At 48.1% G+C, this 7,430-nt stretch overlaps 1 long non-coding RNA gene across 1 annotated transcript; it reads right to left on the minus strand.

Annotated features, from left to right (window-relative positions):
- Window positions 1–2,210: 2,210 nt before the first annotated feature.
- Window positions 2,211–7,168, minus strand: LOC311526619. The gene is made up of 4 exons (XR_014713071.1): window positions 6,966–7,168; window positions 6,820–6,868; window positions 5,147–5,227; window positions 2,211–4,059 (listed from the first exon to the last, which is right to left on the minus strand). It is a non-coding gene; the product is annotated as an uncharacterized lncRNA (long non-coding RNA).
- Between the last annotated feature and the right edge of the window lie 262 nt (window positions 7,169–7,430).

Raw genomic sequence — 7,430 nt, forward strand, 5'->3', positions numbered from 1 at the left:
TGCCCCAGCCCCGATCCCCCTCCTGCACCCCAAACCCCTCACCCCAACCCCAGAGTCCACACCCCCAGCTGCAGCCTTCACCCCCTACCCCCCCCCCCACACACCCCCCACACCTCAACCTCCTACCCCAGCCTGGGGAGAGTGAGCGACAGAGGGATGGGGGATGGAGTGAGTGGGGGTGGGGCCTTGGAGAAGGGGCAGGGGAGGGGTGTTTGGTTTTGTGCCATTAGAAAGTTGGCAATCCTAGGGTCATGCGAGCTCCTAAGCTGGGTTTGGCTGGAGAGCATGGGATGCAGCATAGCCATCCTAGCACTTAGGGCTCCTGCCCACACTAGGGCAGCCTGAGAAATTTGATGAAATAAAATTATAGATTCTAAGCCCACACAGGACCATCCTGATCATCTAGTCTGGACCTCCAGCACATTTCAGGCCACAGAACCTCACCTGCCTACAGCTGTAACAGAGCCCTAACCTCTGGCTGAGTCACTGACGTCCCCAGAACATGGTCTAAAGACTTCAAGGTACAGAGACTCCACCACTGATACTAGTTTAAACTTGCAAGTGAGCCATGCCCCATGCTGTAGAGGAAGGTGAAAACCCCCCAGGGTCTCTGCCAATCTGACCTGAGGGAAAATTCCTTCCCGACCCCAAATATGGTGATCAGTTAGACCCTGAGCATGTGGGCAAGACCCACCAGCCAGACACCTGGGAAAGAATTCTCTGTGGTAACTCAGAGCCCTCCCCATCTAGTGTCCCATCACTGGCCATTGGAGATATTTGCTGCTAGCAGTCGCAGATCGGCTACAATGGTAGGCAGTCCCATCACACCATCCCCTCCTTAAAGAGCTCATTCTTGAAGCCAGTTAGTTTTTTTGCCCACACTGTTCCAAAACTTCACTCCTCTGATGGTTAGAAACCGTCATCTAATTTTGAGCCTAAACCTGTTGATGGCTAGTTTATAGCCATTTGTTCTTGTGGCCCTATCACGATTGGCCCTTAATTTAAGTAATTTCTCTCCCTCCCAGGTGTTTATCTCTTTGGTGTATTTATCGAGAGCAATCATATCTCCCCTCAACCTTCTTTTCGTTAGGCTTAACAAACCAAGCTCTTTGTGTCTCCTCTCATAAGGTAGATTTTCCATTCCTTGGATTATCCTAGTAGCCCTTCTCTGCACTTGTTCCAGTTTGAATTCATCTTTCCTAAACATGGGAGACCAGAACTGCACACAATATTCCAGATGATGCCTTGTATAATGGTACTAAGACTTCCTTGTCTCTAGTGGAAATACTTCACTGATGCATCCTAGGACTGCATTAGCCTTTTTCATAGCCACATCACACTGGCGGCTCACAGTCATCCTGTGATCTACCAGTACGCCCAGGTCTTTCTCCTCCTCTGTCACTTCCAACTGATAAGTCCCCAGCTCACAACAAAAATTCTTGTTCTTAGTCCCTAAGTGCATGACTTTGCATGATTAAACTTCATCCCATTTCTATTACTCCAGTTTTCAAGGTCATCCAGATCATCTTGTATGACATCCAGTCCTCCTCCATATTGGCAAAAAAACCCACCTCCAGGCACAAGAACTCTCCCATGCTGATACTGCAGCACCGAAACCACGTCCTGCGCCCCACACCTCCTGTTGTCGTGGTCAGAGCCAGAACCCTGAAGAGTTGTATCCTGAGTGTAACTGTCACCCCCCTTCACCTACCCATGGTACAACTGCCTGTGGGCTCACTCTGTTGGGTAGCTCCACACAGGTTAGCACGATGAACTCCCTGAGCACTCATATACCTGGGTTACGGTAAATCCAAGTTATTGAACACCCGGGGGTACTGTCTGCAGTGAGGGAGTGGCTGGGATTCTCAGAAGGCAGCTAAGCAAATGAACCCTTCTGAAGCTCACAGGAGAGCTGAGTGCACATCAGCAAAGCTCCCCACGTCCTTTTGAGTGTTTTATTTGCTTAGGCTCATTTGCTATATCTCTTCTGGGCCACGTTTGCTCAGTTACGCGGCTCCACGCAGAGCTATGTCTCCCTAAGCCGTGAGCGGCCAGTGGTGCGTTCCAGGTAATGGCCAGGGAAAGCTTCAATCAGACCGTGGCGGACCAAAATGTAAAGTGGCTCCGCTCAGATGCACACTTCCACTAGTTTCAGAGTAACAGCCGTGTTAGTCTGTATTCGCAAAAAGAAAAGGAGTACTTGTGGCACCTTAGAGACTAACCAATTTATTTGAGCATAAGCTTTTGTGAGCTACAGCTCACTTCATCGGTTGCATACTGTGGAAAATACAAAAGATGTTCTTATACATACAAACCATGAAAAAATGGGTGTTTACCACTACAAAAGGTTTTCTCTCCCCCCACCCCACTCTCCTGCTGGTAATAGCTTATCTAAAGTGATCACTGTCCTTACAATGTGTATGATAATCAAGGCGGGCCATTTCCAGCACAAATCCAGGGTTTAACAAGAATGTCTGAGGAAGGGTTGGGGGGGGGTAGGGAAAAAGAAGGGGAAATAGGTTAGCTTGCATAATGACTTAGCCACTCCCAGTCTCTATTCAAGCCTAAGTTAATTGTATCCAATTTGCAAATGAATTCCAATTCAACAGTCTCTTGCTGGAGTCTGGTTTTGAAGTTTTTCTGTTGTAATATCGCAACTTTCATGTCTGTAATCGCGTGACCAGAGAGATTGAGGTGTTCTCCAACTGGTTTATGAATGTTATAATTCTTGACATCTGATTTGTGTCCATTTATTCTTCTACATAGAGACTGTCCAGTTTGACCAATGTACATGGCAGAGGGGCATTGCTGGCACAAGATGGCATATATCACATTGGTAGATGTGCAGGTGAACGAGCCTCTGATAGTGTGGCTGATGTTATTAGGCCCTGTGATGGTGTCCCCTGAATAGATATGTGGACACGGTTGGCAACGGGCTTTGTTGCAAGGATAGGTTCCTGGGTTAGTGGTTCTGTTGTGTGGTATGTGGTTGCTGGTGAGTATTCGCTTCAGGTTGGGGGCCTGTCTGTAGGCAAGGACTGGCCTGTCTCCCAAGATTTGTGAGAGTGTTGGGTCATCCTTCAGGATAGGTTGTAGACCCTTAATAATGCGTTGGAGGGGTTTTAGTGGGGGACTGAAGGTGACGGCTAGTGGCGTTCTGTTATTTTCTTTGTTAGGCCTGTCCTGTAGTAGGTGACCACTAGTGCCCGCCATGGCCAGCGGGGTGCCTCTCCTGAGACCGCTGTTAAATTGCTTCCCAGAGCAAGAGGCTGGAGCTTCCTCCAGTTTAGAATATTTATGTGATTCATTGCACTGATTTAGCATACGTCCCACGTTACATTCACAAAGCCAATCGGCTCCACGTCAAGCAACAAACGTGAGGAAATGGCAGACTTCAGCTTGCCTCACAGCTTTAATTGCCCGCCCCTTGTTTCTGTGCATCACGGTACAGTTTTTAACTGGGTCTCAGCGTGAGACGTCTCAAGCAACAGTAGCCACACCTACCACTGCCTGCTCTGTCTAGTTACATTTTTTGCCATGAAAACTTATGAAAAATGGATCCTGGGGCTGTTTCTTCTCAATGACTATTTATAATTGGGAAGGCAAAGGAAAATGAGAATTGCCTCCATTAGCTTCTTTCTGCTTTAAAATTACTGCCTATGTGTCCCGCTTCATGAACACTGTCCTCATCCCCCACAGCCTGTGTCCCCTGTTTCTCTTTCCCCAATTGTTTCTTATTTATTTTGTCTGTTCTTTTCCTTCCCTTCCTGTTTTGTGCAGCTTTCCAGGTTTGGCTCAGTCAGTTTGAAATATTTTTTTTCAGTTCGGCTCGGATTACTTTCTAAATCACTTGTCCAGCCCGCCCCCATCTCCCCAATCACTCCCCACTTTCTAATTTTCTTTTGTTATAGGAGGCCAAGCATGAGAAACACTATACAGAGTAGCAAAAATATACTACATACACTACAGTATAAGCTGTAGGAAAGAATAATATTCTTTTAAGTGGCTGCCGTGGCTGGTGCACGTTGCACTAATCTCTCGCAGTTCAAATCCCCATTCCTGCAATGAGACAGAAATTGAAGTCAGTGTACCTTCTACATCAGTCTTAGCATCCAAACCCTGTCCAAATGCTGGAGGTCATTGCTACAACTCCAGTGTCCCCCCATTGCTAGGACATGTACTGCTTCCCTGGTGGTAGCAATTCTCACAAAGACCAGGCATAGGTAGTTTAGCCACCTGTTCAGAGCAGGTCCAGATAACACACTGGTTAAGATGCTGGTGGACGCTAGCACTCCTGTCATTGTTACCACAGGGGGAGCTGCATTGGTGGTAGCTCAGAGGTCAAGTATTTGAAGAAAAATGTCTGTCTCTCAGGCCTTGTCCAGACTAACAAAAGCCCAGCCTCCACTGGGAGACTGTAAATGTTCATCAGCACTGGATGCTCTTGAGCTGGTGCTGAGAGGTTTAACTACTAGTCTAGACAGGAAGGAGTGGGCTGCGGCCCTGAAGTCTCAAATGCTTTTTGTAGTGGGGCTGAAAAGGCCTTTGTCCTGTTTTAACTAACCCACCTTCAGCACTGATTTCCCTAGAGTGTCCAGGGCTAGAGCAGTGGAGAACTGGTGCTTAGATAGCATGGCAAAGGGTAACAGGCTAAACTGCAAGAGAAGGACAGAGGCCCTCGGCCGTCCTGGTCCCGTGCAGTGTGGGGAGACCACTGAACGCTAGTGGCAGCTCCAGAACAAGTCAAAGCAACACTCTCTGTTGGAAAGGAGCTAGAATCGCCCTTGCTGTGTCCCGTTGTTGGGCACAAGCTGGGCTTTGCGGAATCTGCTACTGCTCTGTTCCACATCCCTAGCACAGAGCACTGAGGTGCTGAGGCCCTGGCAGGAGCAGGTACGACATGAGCTGAGTTTGGTGTTGTGCCTAGCACACCTGGCCAGTGGAGTCGGCTGCTGCTGCATACTGCCACTGCTCAGAAGCCAGGCAGGCCTGCAGCAGAAGTTGAGCCCTGTCAGTGCCCTGTACCTCTCTGTGGCTGGCTCAAGCCAGTGGGAAGGGCCCCCCACTTCCTAAGAGCAATGTACTGATTTAGAGGGGGAATAGCCCACCCTTGTCATTCCCTGATTAAATACCTCCCGGCTCTCACCTCTGCTGCCTCTCTCCAATCTCTTTCATGTACTCGTCATGGCCGGTTGTCACGCTGATGTAACTGAGCTTCTGCAGCAGCCTGCAATTGACAGGTGTTGTTACCTGTGCTGTGAGCGATAAAGTCTGGTGATTCATGTCCCTGCCCCTTTCGATGTGTGCCAAAGGGGGGAGGTCAGATTCAAGTCCCTGAATCCCAAATCCACTTGGATGGTTTCAGTTAAAAGGTGTTTGTTTTCTGATTCAAATGTGGCCAGAATCTTAGGAGAGAAGCTGATCTCACAGACATTTCAACCTTACCACTTGTGAGATTTCAGTGTCATTTTAACAGGGTGGGCTAGAGGCGGTCACTCGATTCCCTTAGAAGAGCAGCAGGAAGCTGCAGAGCAAGGGAGTTTGCAATGCGTAAGCTCCAGCAGAGAAGAGAGGGACTTGAAAACTTTGGGTTAAGTGTTTATTAATGTAATAACACAGAAGCTGAGAAGGGTCAAAGGGTTTGTGAATTATTGAGGAAATCCCTTGAAGGGGTAAACTGAGGCAAGGCAGGCCACCTGCAGAGCAACCTCTAGCCGTGAGGGGGCAGCGGGGAGGAGGCCAGCCTGGTGACGTTCATAAAATCAAGACAAGAGCTTTAGACCTGATGGGGGCTTGACCCTGAACCCTGGCGCTGATGCAGCCTCATACCAAACCTCAAATGCTAGCCCTGAGGATACAGCCGCAACATGAACCTGAGTGGTAGCCTAAACCAAATCCAGCTCGGAATAGCACCTCCCTCGCCGGCCCCTAACTTTCAGCCCTTGGCAGGGCCATGCTGGCAGTGCCATGAACAAGGACCACGCAGGTACAGGGAGCAGCCCAGGCAGTGGATTTCCCCTGTGTACCTGGTATGCTACACAGCACTGACACGGTTAATAGGAAACCTTGCGATTTTATCCGGGTGCTGTTGCACAATAATATCTTGGACACTAGAAAGTAATGCAGAATACAGAGCAGGGAAAGTATTTTACTCTATGGTTTAAAGCACTATGTAAATTTATGAAAATATTAGTAGTGATCATTAATTATTGACTGATTGTTAACAAAGCTCCCCAGAGCAACCTAGCATCCTTTGTAAAGAGGAATTTAAATCTGGTCTAAGGACCACGCAGGTACAGGGAGCAGCCCAGGCAGTGGATTTCCCCTGTGTACCTGGTATGCTACACAGCACTGACACGGTTAATAGGAAACCTTGTGATTTTATCCGGGTGCTGTTGCACAATAATATCTTGGACACTAGAAAGTAATGCAGAATACAGAGCAGGGAAAGTATTTTACTCTATGGTTTAAAGCACTATGTAAATTTATGAAAATATTAGTAGTGATCATTAATTATTGACTGATTGTTAACAAAGCTCCCCAGAGCAACCTAGCATCCTTTGTAAAGAGGAATTTAAATCTGGTCTGCTAACAGCGAACACCTCGGTTAGGAGTGACTGACAGTTCCAGAATGCACATGGAGAGGAAAAAAGAAAGAAAGGTACACGCAACAGGTCTGGGATGATGATTTTTTCAATGGCAACTGCCTAGATGAAATGAAACAGCCACAAATCAGAGTAATTCCAACTCTTCAAAACACACTCACACTCACTCGTTCATGCTCACTAATAAAAAGGGGCTGCCCCCAGCATTACATACCATTCTGTGAACCGGTCTAGCTTGCTGTGGGAATCTGATCCACGGCCCTCTATTCATGAAAACAATCACCATTGAGAAGTTAGATTTTATTTTCTTGCCATGTAACAGCTCTCGAGTCATTAGACAGGAAGGAACAGCTGGGTTACCTTTTGCTCGGCTTGACATGATAGAAGTGTCTCTGCTGCACTTGTTTTCTGAAGTCTGAACTCTGAATCTCAAGTGGAATGTTTTATGGCTCAGGAGCTGAAGACAGCCTCACGAGCACCTCCCCCTGGGGTTTCAGAGTTCCTCCTCTAACTTTCCTCCAGTTGCAAAGGAGCTGTCAGCACGGGACAGGTGTGCTCCTTCTCAGTGAACTGCATAGGGAAATGAAGGCAAATACACTGATTTTCACTTCTTCTCCTTTCTCTTCCCCCATACACCCCACCAAACGTGCTGCCCTTCCCCCCACCACACCCACTAGCCTTCCTGCATCCCGTCCCTCCAAAATGACACAACCCAACCCTCTCTTCCCACAGCCAGTTTCTATTCTGCCTTCCCACAGCGGCTTGTGGTTCAGTCCCTTAGCCCTGGGTCGCTGTCTCCTGGGTGCTGGCCAAAGACGACCCTGA

This window comes from Lepidochelys olivacea, assembly GCF_965140295.1.
Source record: "Lepidochelys olivacea isolate rLepOli2 genome assembly, chromosome: 9".
NCBI lineage: Eukaryota > Metazoa > Chordata > Testudines > Cheloniidae > Lepidochelys > Lepidochelys olivacea.